This window comes from Mustela lutreola, chromosome 8, assembly GCF_030435805.1.
Source record: "Mustela lutreola isolate mMusLut2 chromosome 8, mMusLut2.pri, whole genome shotgun sequence".
NCBI classification, from domain to species: Eukaryota; Metazoa; Chordata; class Mammalia; order Carnivora; family Mustelidae; genus Mustela; species Mustela lutreola.
The window spans coordinates 148,850,497-148,866,181 of record NC_081297.1 but is presented as its reverse complement, the minus strand read 5'-3'; the positions used below and the strand labels follow the sequence as shown (position 1 = coordinate 148,866,181).

Sequence of the window (15,685 nt, the reverse complement as noted above, 5' to 3'; positions counted from 1 at the left end):
GTGAGAGGGATGGGCTCTGTCCCCAACCTCAGCGGCCCTCACCGCCACCCCTCCCATGTCCCAAACGTCAACACCGTACACCGGGCAGCCTGGCCCTCCGTGAGCCCATGGCCCACTGCCTGGGCTGTTCACGCCACTCAGGGCCGTCTCGGATGCCCTGTCCCAGCTGATAAACTCAACCATTTTTTAAATTTTGTCAAGGACGTCCCTGGCAAATGAAAAGAAAGAGACCCTGCTGTGGGCCCTGATTATTTCTTCTTTGAAGCAAGAAATGACATCACAGCAGTTAATAACTCAAAGCCTCGATCCTCTCTGTAGACAGAACTTGGCCCAAGGAGCGTGACGGTCAGAGCGGGCAAGCGCAGCTCTGGGGAGGGAACCCGCACTCGGTCCCCACTTGCGCATGCAGATGCCCTGGGAAGCAGCCCACGTGGGGGACAGGGAGCCCACGCACCCTCCCCAGGCTCCCTCCAGGGCATGCAGCACAGCCACCCCCTGCCACCGTGCTGGCCCTGAGGGCCTCACCTTGCCTCACCTTGCAGGCTCGGCCCCGCCCCCCGGCCGCCACCACCCAGGGCTCCCCAGAGCCAGCAGCACCAGTGCCCACGTGCCAGAGAATGACAAGGCCCACAGCGCCTTTTCTGCTCCGAGAGGAGGCGGCCCCCATTTCCCCAGCTGGCAAGGGTGGCCCCGTGTCCAAGTCCAGGACCAGGACAAGCTCGCAGGAGGCAGCATGCCATGAGGGCCAAGCCACAAGTCCACTCCCCAGGGGCCACTTGCAGTCCTCCTCCCTAGAGACTAGAAGCTTCCTCAGAACACATCCTTGTGGGACCCGAACTGGGAAGAGCCTACAGAGCAGAAGAAACCTCTGCGACACCTGCCACCTCCAGGTGAGCACCCGCAGGACCCATGTCCCCCCGGAGAGGGGACAGACTCACTCTGTTCGTCCCACAGAGTGATCAAGGACATGTGCTTGGTCCCAAATGTTAGGTTTCCAGTATCTTTGACGGAGATTCCCCAGTAACTCAGCTTCCCGAACACGTGGGAGCAGAGAAAGAAGGGCCACAACCGTGTGTGAGACAGAGCGGGGCGTGGGCTCGACCGGCCTCCAGATACACCCCCACCGCCGCTGACACGGAGCTCCTGGTGGCCGGGCCACACATTACCTGGGTCTTGCGCCAGCTCATTGCTTGGCACTGTTGGGCGGATGCCCTTCAACGGACGCATGGATAAGGAGATGTGGTCCATACACACTATGGAGTATGATGCCTCCATCAGAAAGGACGAATACCCAGCTTTTGTAGCCACATGGACGGGACTGGAAGAGATGATGCTGAGTGAAATGAGTCAAGCAGAGAGAGTCAATCATCATATGTTTCACTTACTTGTGGAGCATAACAAATAGCATGGAGGACATGGGGAGACGGAGAGGAGAAGGGAGTTGGGGGAAATCAGAGGGAGATGAACCATGAGAGACTGTGGACTCTGAGGAACTGAGGGTTTCAGAGGGAGGGGGGTGGGGTCGGGTTGTTTGGTGGTGGGTATTCAGGAGGGCCCGGATCGCACGGAGCACTGGGTGTTCTACGCAAACAGTGATTCATGGACACTATACCAGAAACTAATGATGTGCTGTACGGTGACTAATGTAACATAATAAAAAATTTTGAAAATAAAATAAGATGCGTCAAAAATCCCCCAAAGTAGAAAGCACAGAATAGAGAACCCCAGGTACCCAACTCGGGATCCACCATGATCATACGTAGCCAAGCCTGTTTCATCTCTGACCCCCACTCGGACCACAAGCTGCTGGAAAATTCTGAAGAAAATCCCAGCCATTGCATTGCACCCACAAATAGTTTCTTTTAGAGCTAAGGGCTATTTCTCGATGCCTCCCCACAAGACCGTTATCACATCCAAAAGCAGTTAATTCCTTACGGTGATGGCAGCACATCCCTGAGGGGCTCAGGACACACCACCCAAGACACGGCAGGCCGCAGAGCGCGCGTTTATGCTGAAGGAGCAGACAAAGCAGGCGCCGGAGGGACTGCCGGACCCTCCCTGGAAGGGGACCGGAGGCGCCCACTGAGCGGTCCCTCTCTCCACCCGTCCGCACGTCTGTGGACGAGGCCCAGGGACGCGCACCGGGACGAACCGGCTCCCACGCTGTCCCGTGCTGCTCCACTGCCCACCCTCCATCAAACCGAGCACAGACACACGCAGGATGCCCTGTTTCTCCGGCCCTCGCTCCCTAACGACGGCAGCTGTGCCACAGGGCACGACATGACATAAATTCGGCTTCCCTTCTTTTGCTGCTCTGGCCTTGGCAACAGGGGCCAAGATGGAGGGAGGCGAGGTTCCGTCCCTTCTTCTCCAGCCCGAGGGCCTCTCCACGGCTGCCTCGCTCCACACAGGCTCCAAAGACGCACACGCGGGCCTCTGCGGGCCGGGGTCTCTGGTCTCCTGGAAGCTCTAGGTTCTCTCCCTCTCTCGCCGCTCCGTGCTTGTGGGGGACAGTGGAGCCACCTGGGCTGCGGCTGCCGAGCTCCCATGGAGAGCCGAGCCGAGCCAAGCAGAGCTCCCATGTGGGGGCTCGACTGGAGTCAGAGGGGACGAGTTTGGCGAGAACGGATGGCGGAGTGCGCCCTGGGCCTCCCCGCACAGCAGGAGGGACACGGTGTCCGTGGTCTCCCGGGATGGCATGACTGATGCGCAGGGGCTGCCGGAGGGACCCGCCTGCTATGGAGCCCCCGGGAGCTGCCTCCGACAGCTTCCAAAGCCACCGTGAGCACCCTCCGCACCCAGGACTTCAACAGGGTGACGGGGCAGCTCTTCCGTCCCCTCTGCATGTACCTCGGGTCTCCTGCCTATGGAGGAACATGCCCTCGGAGACCAGGCGATCGCCAGGAAAGCACCCCCGTGCTCACATCTTGCCTTTATCTGCCAGCGGATGCCCCAGAGGCCTGCGAAGGCAAGCCGGTGAGGTTCTATTTAGGAATCATCGTGAACTCACAGACGCTCACATATCTGATGTGTTTCAAGCTGCTGCCCTAATTCCTCCTAACAATCTTCCCACGTCTGGCCGACGGGAGCCCCTCGAAGCCGGACTCCCTCTTCCCCCAAGAGGCCCCTGCTGTCCTCTCGACGACACGTTCCAGACTCATCGTGAACGCTGCCCGCGTTGGGCTTTCCTGAGGGCCCAGCTCCTTCTAATGGGAACGGCGGAGACTCCGCGGGGTGCTCCTTGCCACCGGGCTCGTCGCTGGGCTCATAATTTACAGGGACGAGGGCTCGAGGATACGATTTTATTTCTTTTAAGGAGAAGAAAAAAGCACGGGTTCACACTGAGTCTTCATTCATATTTAAGATTATAGGGTTTTCACTTCTTGGATTTTATGCTTGATTCTCTCTTATGTTAAAAATCTTAGTTCCTATAGCATTATCATAATTACTTCCTTTATCCTAATACATGTATTTATGTCTAATGTATGTATTGCAATGCGTGGGTACATAAATAATAATTTCAAGGTAGCACTAATATGATTACCCAGAACCTGATTACCGGACAGAGTTTCAAGTGTTTGTGCAACTCTTGGTCCTTCAGAGGCGTCCTACCAGGGCCGCACATTCAAACTGCTTGAAAGCCTCTTGGAGGTAATGCTTCTCCGTGTGATTAAGCCCCACAACTCGAGCTCCAGTCAGGTTCATTTTTTAAGTTTTAATTTTGTTCTTGCTTTGTAAGGACAGCTCTCTTATTTGGGTTCCGCCGGGCTTCACAATTACATAACGCGACACGTCACTGCCAAGTGAGCACCGGAACCAGGCTGCCCCCTGCCCCCAACCGGGTGCCCCGAGGCCGGACCTGCGGCTCCATCCTGGCCCTGATGGTTTAATATGCAGCAGAAGCAAATGCCTGGGTGCTCAGGAAAGGCACGTGTGTCTGTGTGTTCACATGTGCTCAGATTCTCCCCATCACCCGGACAGGTAAATGGGGGACAGGCAGCCAAGAGCCCCATGGCAGCTGCCGGGAAGCACCTGCAGCCCCCCTCGCTCCGCATGCGCCACAGAGAACAGGCCTGTGGGCAGAGCATCTTGTGTTTTCTCCGACGTACCTTCTGGATGGCTCTTGAGTCGACGGGTCATACGTTCGGTGCCCTCTGTGCTCAGTCTCCCTGGGTTCCTGCTCTCAACCTGCAGAAGCATTTGCCACCGCCTGCCGCCTGCACCTTTCCTGCCAGCCTGCGGGACGGTCAACACGGGCCGAAGGTTCGCCTTTGGTGGGCTTTACATAGTCTTACTTCCATGCAAACGCAACTGCACAGACCCGGCTGGTGAGCAGGCACAAGGGGCTGTGCTGGCTTTCGTCCTTGAAGCTCGTTGCTCTGAGATGACCTCTCACTCAGTTCTACGAAACAGTGGAGTGGCCCCACGTGCCCTCTGCCAGGCAGGCACTGCCCTTCTGACCTACAGGCAAGGGACAGTGACCAAGTCCGCAGCCTGTGCCCGGGCCCTTCACGGGACTTACAAAGGAGCCCTGGGCGGCTCGACCCACGCGTCGCAGCCAAGGTGTTCGCCACACGCGACTAAGCCATGGCACGTTTCTCCCTGCGCACACCGCTGCACTGAGCGCTTCTAATGTGGGCACATGATTTTAACTTTACTGTTGAAATAAAAATGTCATTTGGTGCATTCATCAGGGCCCGTGGGTGTGGACGTGGGATGCCCGTGTATCTGTGCACATGGGTGTGGGTGTCGGCGTGATGGTTTCTAAACAAAGTCTAGCTGGTCTCCCCTCTCCGGGTTCCCGGTGAATAGATGTTAATTCCAGCCAGAGAGACGACACTGCCCAGATCCTCTCATTTTTTCTCTTTGGTAACTCATACGCCGAGAAGAAACAAGAGCTCTCCACCGCAGCTGTAGTCATTGGACCAGACGCGGGCTCTACGCTTTCTGACCCCCATGACTTAGGACACGCACGTCTGAAACTGTCTTCCTCCAACAAACGGCGACCCTGGGTGGGCAGAACACGCCCGTCCCTGGGCCTTTTTCACGTCCGTCTCATCCCTCCTGGCTTGCTTTGGCTTGGCGTCTGACGGGGAGGCTGCCTTCCACGTCCCCAAAGCAATAACTGCTAAGAGAGAAACTTAAGGCAAAATCGGACAAACGTGTTTTGAGACAACGTGAAGGAAACACCCATCTAAACCGCGGGCATTTAAAGTAATGCGTTTGGGTGCTTTTGGGAAAAACTTAATTCCTGACCAACCAAACAGGGACATTCTACTATTTTTACACCGCTCGACTGCGGAGTAAACACAAAAACAATTTTGCAACGTTTGAAAGGAAAAGAATGCCGGCAGAAGAACGACTCTTGGGTTTGAGGAGAGGACACCGAACCTCTCACTGGCTGACCCTCGCCAGCCAGCCCTGCCCGTGAGACCCCAGAGCTCTGAGCGCAAACGCTGCTCTGAAGTGGGCATCTCCCTTCAGTTTCCTTATCTCTGCACCACACTGGCTTCCCTCCGGATCTTCATTTCAGATAACGTAGCATGAGGTATGAATGAATCAAGGACTTATCCCTCATTCACTGTCATGATCCCAAAATGCCTCACGTAGCTGCCGATCAACCTAAGCTTCCATTCCTTCCCCCACGAGCCCTGCAGGGGGTTGCCAAGACCTCCGAGACAGACGGCACACACGCAGCTCAGGTCGAGGACCCAGGGGCTGGGCGAGAGCTGCTGCTGACCAGCCTGACGCAGAGGACAGAGCCCTTCGGGCAACTACCTCACCCAGAGGGCTCTCCTCTTAGCCTCACTGCCAGGGGGTGAACCATCCCTCTGCCCCAATTCCTTCATAAGGTCTTGAATGCTGAAGATCAAGTCGAACAGATCTAAGATGGGACTCCAGTGTTCCACCAACTCCGGGTTTCCATTTTGACTCTTATTTGTTTGGGGTTTTTGTTTTTGTTTTCGTTTTTGGATTCCAAATATTTTTAGCCACTTTTTTTTTTTAATTTTTATTAACTTTTTTTGAGGTATAATCTCTATAAGGTAAGCTACAGAGATCGAATCATACCGTTTAATGAGCTCTGACAAAGGAATGCACCCGTGGGGTCGGCACTCCTATCAGAACAGAACGTGCCCTTCCCCTGGGAATGCCGTACCGTACCGCCGCAGGAAACCGGAGGAAACTGCTGCCGGGATTTTTATCACTACTGATTGAGTCTGTCAGTTCTGAAATTTCATATAAATGAAGTCACGCACTATGGATTCTGTGTTTTGCTCCTATCAGTTACAGCATAATGTCTTTAAAATTCACCCACGCTGTCCCTGGATGGCCTTCCACTCTGCATGTGCTTACTGTTCTGCTGCTGATGGGACACTCGAGTTGCTTCTAGTTTGGGCTAGTGTGAATAAAGCTGCTAAGAACATTCTTGCACAAGCATGTGGGGGGGGTGTGTACATAGGAACGGAGTTGTTAAATCAGAAGACTGATGCACGCTCAGCGTTACAGGAAACCGGGTTTTCCAGCGTGGCGGGATCACTCAGCACTTCCACCAGCCCTGCAGGAGATCTTTCCACCCACGTACCGACACTCAGCATCGCCCAATCTGTTAATTTAGAGACTGGTGCACACAGCACAGTGGTACCTCGCTGTGGTTTAATCTGTGTCCCCCTGATGACTAATGATGTTGACTGCTTTTTCAAGTGTTCATTGGCCCTTTGTCTATCCTCTGTTGCAGTATATCTGAACCTTCCACTTTCTTTTTTTAATTGGATTTTTTTGTCTTTGTGATATTGAGCTATAGCAGTTTGTATGCATCCTGGATAGAGTCCTTCATCAGGCGTGTGTGATCCAAACACGTCCTCCCTGTCTCTTAACTCCTCTGCACTCTATAGAATGACGGAAGCAAGGAGTCGATCTACACTTGTCTTGCTTACTGTAGCTTTATAGTACATCTTGCAATGAAGAGGTTAAACTCTCCAATTTAGTTATAAAATTTCTGCATTTCCATATAAATTTCAGAATAAGCTTGGTAGTTTTTACAAAAAAAAAAAAAAAAAAAGCTTGGTAGGAATTTCATTGGGATTGCATTACTCTTAAGATCAATTTGGGGAGAATATGTTAAGAGCAAGAGACCTTCAATTTAGAGACATGTATTATCTTACCACATATCTCTTTGATTTCTCTCAGCAATGTTTTACAATTTTTAATGTAAGATAAGTGTTTTTAGCTAAATTTATCCCAGGGAAATCTTACAAATTCATGTTATTATAACTGGTATTGGTCTCTTGATTTCATCTTCCAATTTTTCAATGTTAATATATAGAAATTCAGGGGATTTTTACATATTAACCTCACATCCAGCATCTTGATTAGTGTTTTTTTAATAATTATTTTGTATTCTCTACATAAGCAATCAATAAAGACAGTTTAACTTTTCCCTTTTCAATTGTTAGAACTTTTATTTTATTTTCATTCCTGATTCCCTAGCTAGGCCTTCAAGTACAACACTGAACAGAAGTGGTGAGAACAAATATCTTCTTGTTCTCAGTGCAGGAAGAAAGCTTTTGCCCACTTCACCATTAAGTATGACGTGAGCTGCAGATCTCTAGATGCCCCTCATCACTGAGACAGCTTCCCCCCATTTCTGGCTTCCCAGAATACTCTTCCGAGTGGGGACTGAATTTCACCCAATGTCTTTTCTGCATCTGTTGACATGGTCATATGGTTTTCTCCTTTATTATGTTAGCGGGATCAATGACACTGTGCATGCCTGTGATAAATCCCACTTAGTCACGATGTACTGTCCATTTTTATATATTACTTGATTCAATTTGCTAATGCTTTGTCAAGAATTTTGCAACTATTTTAATTAGGAATATCAGCTTATAATTTTCTTTTCTTATAATGCCCTTGTCTCATTTTGGTATCTCAGTTATGTTAACCAAAAGAGCTGAGATGTGCCCACTCCTCCGCCATCTCTGGAAGAATCTGTATGAGATTGGTTATCACTTCTTCCTTAAGTGTTTGAACATTTAAGATGACCAGACAGGTCATCTGGGCCTGTAGTTGTCTTTGTAGGAAAGTTCTTAATTATAAATGCCATTTATTTAATGGATATAGGGCTTTTCTGGCTTCTTATTTCTTCTTGTACAAAGTTTGATCATTTGTCTATTTCAAGGAACTTGTCCATTTCATCTAGGTTGTTAACTTATAAAGTTGTTAATAATGTTACCTTTTTATATTTTGAATATCTGTAGGATCTATAGTGCTGTCTCCTCTCTCCTCTTTACTCGTGATATTAATCATTTTCTTCCTTTTTTTTTTTTTTCCTTAATTATACTAGCTAGAGAGTTTTTAGTGTTACTCATCTTTTCAATAAACCAACTTTTGGCTTGTTTGTTTCCTCTAGAGTTTGCCCATTTTCTATTTCATTGATTTTTGTCTTTTTCATTTTTTGGTTCCTTCTCCTTACTTGGGGATTAACTTCCTCTTCCTCTGAAGAGGGAAACTAAAATTATTTATTTTAATCTTTCTTTTTTGATGTGTGCATTTATAGGAATATATGAGCACTCTAAGCACCGCTTTAGCTACATCCCACAAATTCAGATGTTACATATTTACTAATCATTCAGTTCCAAATATTATGTGATTTCCCTTTGACTTCTTTGACTCAAGGGTTTAGAGGTATACTGCTTACTTTGCAAATATTCAGAGATTTTTAGGTACCATTCTTACTGATTTTTAACTTAATTCTATAATTATAGCTAGATAGCAACTCTGTATGATTTCAACCATATTATTTCAATCTTTTTAAATTTCAAGGTAAACTACCTTGGTCATTGTGTATGTGACAAGAATGCTGCTGGATATCTCTGGTTGTTGGACTGTTAACAAGACCAAGTAAGTTGCTTGATGATGTTTTTATGATATGTTTATGATACAGGAGTATCTTCACTGACCTTTGGTCTATTCATTTTATCAACTGCTGAGATAACATAATTAGAATGTCCAGCTACATTTGTGCTAGATGTTGCAGTAATATTAATGGTCCTGATTATCTTTTTATGTAAATTGTTGTTTGTGGGTTCCCCAATTACTGATTTTGTAAACTCAAATGCTAAACATGGGTAAAAAGTTAACAGAGAACAACATCTTTCCTCCATCCCTACCTGAAAGACCAAGCTAAGACAGAGATGTCTCTGGCTGTCTCCCAGAGCTAGAAAATGAATTATTTTTTCCTAGTTCACCCTTTGTCCAAGAGTATAGCCAGGGCTCTGCCTTGACTTAAGTGCCTTAGCTCCACATTCCCTGCCAGGAAGGGGCACAAGATCTGTATCTTGTCTCAAGGGTATGTTCAAACTGAAGCCTAGAGACCAGCAGCCCCCACCCACCATCAATTTTTACTTGGGCCTCTGGTGACAACACAACTTTCCTGCAAGCTTTCATGCACGTACAAGTTCTTGTGTTTTTGATACTCTACCAGCACTTGGGTGTGTTAAGGGTTATGTGACATCTCATATTTAAAGCTCAGCACGCTATTAAGCTGCTGCTGACCCACATAGAAAGGGACACTGGCAACTGAGCACACCACCACCGCCCCAAAACTCTGGGGTTAGCACTGGCCTTTGACAGTTCCTCTCTGTTCAGTCTAACTTCCAGGAGGCTGAGTAGCAGGCATCGTGTCTTACTTGCCCCTGTGCTCTCTTTCTTGCTGGCCTGGCTGTAACCTGGAATGGGTGCGTATGGGTCTCCTGATGAATGGGGTGAGAAGTGTAGATGGAGCTGGATGGTAAAGGTCCCTAACAGTCAGCCTGAGCTGTCTGGGCTTTATCTGATGGGCAACAGAGGTGCCAGCAAACGCAATTAGGTAGGAAGGCAGGACAGCTGCCCGGGTGGCATGGAGCTTCTGTGCCTCGGGGAACCAGCAGAACAATAGAATTCAGGCAGCACTGTTCACATAATCCTGCCTCTTCACTGAGAAGCTGGCCATCAAAGAGACTCTAAAGAAGCTAACATTAAAATGTTTAAAGAAAGGAATTAGATCGTGTGCATCTGTTTCTCTAAACCTACACAAAAAAGTGAATTTTTCACTTGAATGCATGTAGCTTAGGAACAGTAAAAGACGCATTACACAATGAGCCCACTTCTCTCCAGAGAAAAGATTTCAGAGTTGCCTGGGAAGGGTTAAGATTTGAAATTAGCAAACTGCCTGCTTCCAACACCTCCTGAGTTGTCATGGTGACACTTTCAGCCGGAAGTCATCGATACAGCCTGTCCTTTCTCCCAAGCTCTCATAAAAGATTAGGTGACACCCGTGAGGGAACAAACAGGCCATGACATCTGGCCGCCCCCTGGGTCTCCACTTAAGCCATGAGCTGGTCAGAGGACACTGGCATCATTGGTACCATCACTTCCACTGCTCTGGAGTAAAAATGACAGGATGTCCGATCTGAATCATTTTCTGTTAATATTTTGTTTTTTAAAGACCTGCCACGGTGTGCTGTCCCCAAGGCCTCCCAAGGAATGAAGGGCCGTCTGTCCTGAACTAACTAACCTGCCTCAGCCTGCTGTGGGACTTGAGGGCCAATGTCTGCTTTGTTCCCATATGTTCCTCCTTCTACAGGTGCAGCCTGTGGTCTGGCTGTCAGTTCTCTCTGGCACCGGCATTCGGGAGTTTCTTTTCTTTGGTGGGGGGAAGGTGCCTAGGGTGGGGGGATCCTGGGCCCAGCCATCTGTGGTTTTAACCACAGCCACACACAGTTTGAAACCATACTGGTGGGACTCTGTGCAAAGATGCTCTGAGGGGGCACAGGAATGCCGGTGTGAGTAATGACCACCGCTTATCATACGGGACCTTTCTGACATCCATTACAGGATTGGGGCTTCCCCACCTCTCTGCTAGACCCCCACAGTGCTCCGAGTAGGGCAGGCTGCATAGTGAATTCTAGAAAGGCATGGAGTTACTATGTTAATAAAGGTGCCAACAGCACAAAATAGATTCAGTCCCTCAATATCTTGAATAAAAATTGTTGTTTTCTACCGCCTGGAACAACATTATGTGGTTGTGCTTTCCACAACGTACATGATTTCCTATTTCCTTGTGAGTTTTCTGGGTCACATATATTTCTGCACCAAGTCTATACTTCTGCTCCAACAGTTAGAAGAGTCTTTCAGTGTCATTTTTCCTGGAATAATTTGTTATCCATCATTTTTATGGCAGCATTAAATTTTAAGAGAGAATTGAGAGGGATAGAAAATCTACTGCATATTTCCAACCCCAAAAGAAAGCCTTTAATAAATTTAGGACTTCTCAGTTTCACATTCGGATCTGACCCTATGACCAAAAGGCTGCCTGCAGCCACTGGTCCTACACGTAGGGACGCGGGGTGGGTGTGCAACCAGAGGGCGGCTGCCCGCTGGCCCGAGCTGCCAGAATAGAGCTTGATCTGCTGAAACAAGCCCACGACATAGAATGCCAAGCAGCCCCACGGTGACAGCTGGGGCACAGAGCCACATTACCCCCACCTAAACAAGGTCTGGCGGTGTTTCCAAGTGTGCCCCATAGGACACTGGTGGATCAGATCCAGGGAGCCACGAGATCCGGGAAGCCCATGTGCGGACGCCAGCACACCCAGTCCCACACAAGGTGCCAGGACACGGAGCTGAATCAGACGGCGCCTACCCTCAAGGGCTTTCTGGCCTCCTACGTGCAGTGCAGCAGGGGTGAACACGGTGGTGTGATGACACAGCCAGCGTGCTCATGGGGTCTGGCTAAGGCGGACCTCTGTACATGCACAGTAAAGGGGACCCTACCTCTGAAATGCGGTGAAGGGCCACCCCGCTAACCTGACTGGGTATGTCACTTCCAGCCATATGCGGGTCCAGGCACCGCACTGTGAAAAGCCAAGAACATGGTGATTAACAGCTTAATGGGCTTATTTTCAGAATCACACAATTGTGCAGCGCTCGGGACTCCGCGAATGGGGCCGAGTAGCTCCCGGGGAGAAGCCGGGGCCTGGCTCGGGGGAAGCTGGAACCGAAGGGCAGGTTGTGCTGCGCCTCCCCCCCACCCCACCCCGTCACCATGTCTCTGCCTCAGCGGACCGTCCCTAGGCACAGCTTTCTAGCTCACTTGGAGGCCTGGGAGAGGAAAAGGCATCTCTGGCTCTCCACACCGTACCTACCCACCTGGAAACGTGAAGTTTTACACAACGATACCCTTAGAGACCAAGGGAACACGGGGCGGCGCGTAACCACAACACACAGAGGCAGGCCTCCGGGGGAGGAGGCCGGAGCCCCGCAGGCACAGCGCCTGGACTTCCCACCCAGCATGACGCATGGGGAGAAGTCTTCCTCCCCTTCAACGGCAGGAAGATGGATGTCGGCATCATATGGACTCCCTGGACTCAGAAATTCAAGTGAGGAAATAACTTTTCTTTATTAGGACTGGCTTGTTTGTTTTCCTCCTTCCCAGAGCTTCCACAAACCGCAGCCATAAAGCACCGGCAAGTGTGTCTGGGTTGGTGGATGAAGCCACGGGGGGACGGGCGGGCCGAGTTTCATCTAAAAGGGCACGGGTAGACATGTCCCTGAGCTCAGGGGCTCCCCTTTCAATTCTGACTGTGAACACAAAGCATAAACGGGGAGGGCGGTGCAGCCGACCCCTGAGCAGCGCAGGCCTGGGCGAGACCACGAGTGTCCAGCATCGGGGGCAGGGAGGGACTCTGCCTGCCACCGAAAAGGGGCTGAGGGCGGGCAGGGCCCAGCTGCAGGCCACACATGCAGTGCCCAGCCTCGCGGGGCCTGTGGGCAGCTGGGGTTCTGCATGCGGGCCCGTGGCCAGGTCTCGGGAGCACCAAGAGGCAAAGGGAGACAGTGCCCTGCTCCAGATCAGCTATCCCTCGGGGACACACGCCAACGTGCACTGAGTATTTACGACAGTGACGGGCTCATGGGGTGGGGGGTGGGGGGTTCATTCGTGATTTTCATTTACTTGTTTTATTACAGTTCTTATTTTCTCCAATAGTTTGGGAGACAGACTTCTAGAACGGAGTTCACATTTAATATCAATAACTCAGGAAATATCTGTCCCCTGAGATTCCCAGAAACGGAACTGCCGGACGAGCGTCCTCAGGGTATGACTCACAATCACTGGGCAGGTGTCAGCACTGGTTCACTCAGGGCGACTCTGGACCTTCTGCACACTGGGGTCTTACACGGGGGGACAATGTTTGCCCGAAAGTAGGCCTGCTGGAACTCAAACGCCTTTGTGCCACACAAAGCCTCCTCCGGCAGCCATCCGGGGAGCCTGACGGGGACAGCACAGTCACCGGGGCTGGCGCGCACCAGCTATGACGGCAGCAAGGAGCTCCCTCAGATCTGCCTGCTCACGAGACCCGAGCACGTGGCGCTCAGCCTTCCACCCAGACTGCTGTCTCCGGCAGGAGCTGGGGCTCGGGGTTCACCTTCTGAGCAAATGTGCAACACAAATAACGTGAACCTGCAGGGTTTTTGCTGAAACTCTTTCAATTTGGTCTAAACACTCAGAATTTCACTTGGTAATTCAGTCAAATTAACTCCTTGAAAAACTTCCTTTTGCAACTTTTGTTGTATTATTAGATTTTGCAATAGAAGTTATTTTAACAATGTACAATATAATTAGCCACTTAATGTCATTAAGAAAATTTATGAGCCTTTATGAGTTGAAAAACAGCCCCAAATGGTATTTATTAGCTATCCAGGACTAAAAATAGGACCCGATTGCCTCAGTGAACCACGTTTAAAAAAATGTACAGTCACAAATAATATGTCTAATTATGTACTAAACTAATTCTTGCCTTCACCTTTTGAATTTCTAAACTCCTTACCTCATGTATCATTGTAATTATTTTTCCAGTTCATTCCCAGGGAAACTGGCTGATGGGAATTAATTAATGGACCCAATAGGGAGGCTGCCGGCGTCGTCCCACCGCAATCTGAGCTCTGGCCTCATCTGCATGTCGCCTTTATTCTAAACAATAGCACTGCTGAGATTTCAGCCTGAAATTGTTAGCTCATTAAAGAGGACACAATCGTATCCATTCCCACAGATATTCATCAATTATCACATTTTACTGCAACACGAGTCCATGAATAGAGCAACCACTGTAGTCTCTGGCCCCAGGGTTTGAGAGAGACGACAGGTATTTCAATACTGGGCTGCAGATTCCACTTGATGAAAGGATCTGGGATTATCGGGGCCCAGGAAAGATCCTACATGAAAGGCAGGCACTCCCCGTCACGTGGCGAGGGGGCCACAAGGCGCAGCAGCACCGAGACCCACATCGGGGGCGCCCCTTCGACGGCAGATGTCCTGGGTCCCGTTCGCCCTTGGTACACACTTCAGAGAAGAAACCCTTCGCCAGCGGAGGCAGGCTGTCCCGACTGCGGGCATCACAGACATCTGCTCTAGCCCCAGGGATGCTGGCAGGGGTGAGGAAGGGCCCAGGGGAGCCAGGTCCTCTCCCTAGTGATGGGCCACATGGCTCAAGGCCGGTGGTGCCACACAGCGGGTGTCCTGTCCAGCCAGGCCATCTTCTGCACACGGGTCCCCCACTGCTGGTCTGCCAAGAAAACCGACGCCAGCATACCAGGGCCTCCCGAGCACTTTCTGCGGACTCCATCTCCCACCCGGCTGAAGGCTGCTCCAGGCAGCAGCCGTTCTCATGGGTCTGTTAATGCCCAGCGTGCAGCCCTGGGTGGTCCTGATACTCCGACAGTGTGTCCGTGGCCAGGCAGAGGGACAGACGGCCGCGTGTGATCCTGAGACAGGAGCTGGCAGTCGTCCCTCGGCGAGCGTAGGCGGACCCCAGAGAGCCTGAGGAGCAGCGCTGGGCCAGTCACACACGGAGGAAAGCACCAGGTGTGTGCGGTCACCCTATCCTGCCAAGTTAGAAGAGAGACGGCTGCAGATCTCCCTAGAGCTCCGGCTCCGGCCCCGGCACCTCCGCCGGCTTTCGCCTCACCCCCAAGCACACGCAACCCTCGCCCCCATACATCATGGGGGACCCGGGGCCTGCCCGCAGCCGCTCCAACAGCCGGGCCTCCACTCGCTGGCTCGGTCACTGGGCACGCCGGCCGCTGAGGGCTCCCTGTGCTCGCACAAAGTCCCCCGGGAGGGCAGAGAGACCCGTCGGTGCGGGGAATGGGGGTGCACGCCCCGCTCTCCCTCCTGAGTTTCGAGGTTCACCTCTTCGTTACCAGGACAAACAGACCAAGAGGCAGGATTTACTCATCTAACAACGACGCCTGAAGAGCTGGCAATGGGAGGGGCCTAGGAAAGGGAAGGAGCGCACGGGGCGCTGTGAGACGCGGCTCTGAGACAGGCCGGGCACCCGAGCACAAATGGGGGCCCACAAGAATCCACCTTTTTACTAACCGTGCTGCCCCTGCTCAAGAAATCCAAAAAAGCTTTGCGATTACCTATCCACACACGAGCCCTGAAACCGCGTGCAAACAGCCTGGGAGGGCGGGGGCGGCGCGGTGAGGACAGAGACACACAGGTGCTCTCCGAGGTCGAGCATGGCCGTCCACCTGGGGAGACGCCTGCTCCGTGGCAAGCTTCCCCGGTGGGCGAGCTGCAGAGAAGCCAGCTGCCCCCGGCAGGCTCAGGCTCCCGAGCCTCTGGGCGCCAGGGTGCAGGTGA

The 15,685-nt window shown here is 51.3% G+C and overlaps 1 protein-coding gene and 1 long non-coding RNA gene across 7 annotated transcripts in view; one reads left to right on the top strand and one right to left on the bottom strand.

The window, feature by feature from the left end:
* Positions 1-15,685, bottom strand: part of TBC1D22A (TBC1 domain family member 22A) — a 297,090-nt gene that overhangs the window by 41,756 nt on the left and 239,649 nt on the right. The gene's annotated exons all lie outside the window — the stretch shown is intronic.
* Positions 12,263-14,077, top strand: LOC131839632 (uncharacterized). The gene is made up of 3 exons (XR_009357021.1): positions 12,263-12,419; positions 13,028-13,136; positions 13,898-14,077. It is a non-coding gene; the product is annotated as an uncharacterized LOC131839632 (long non-coding RNA).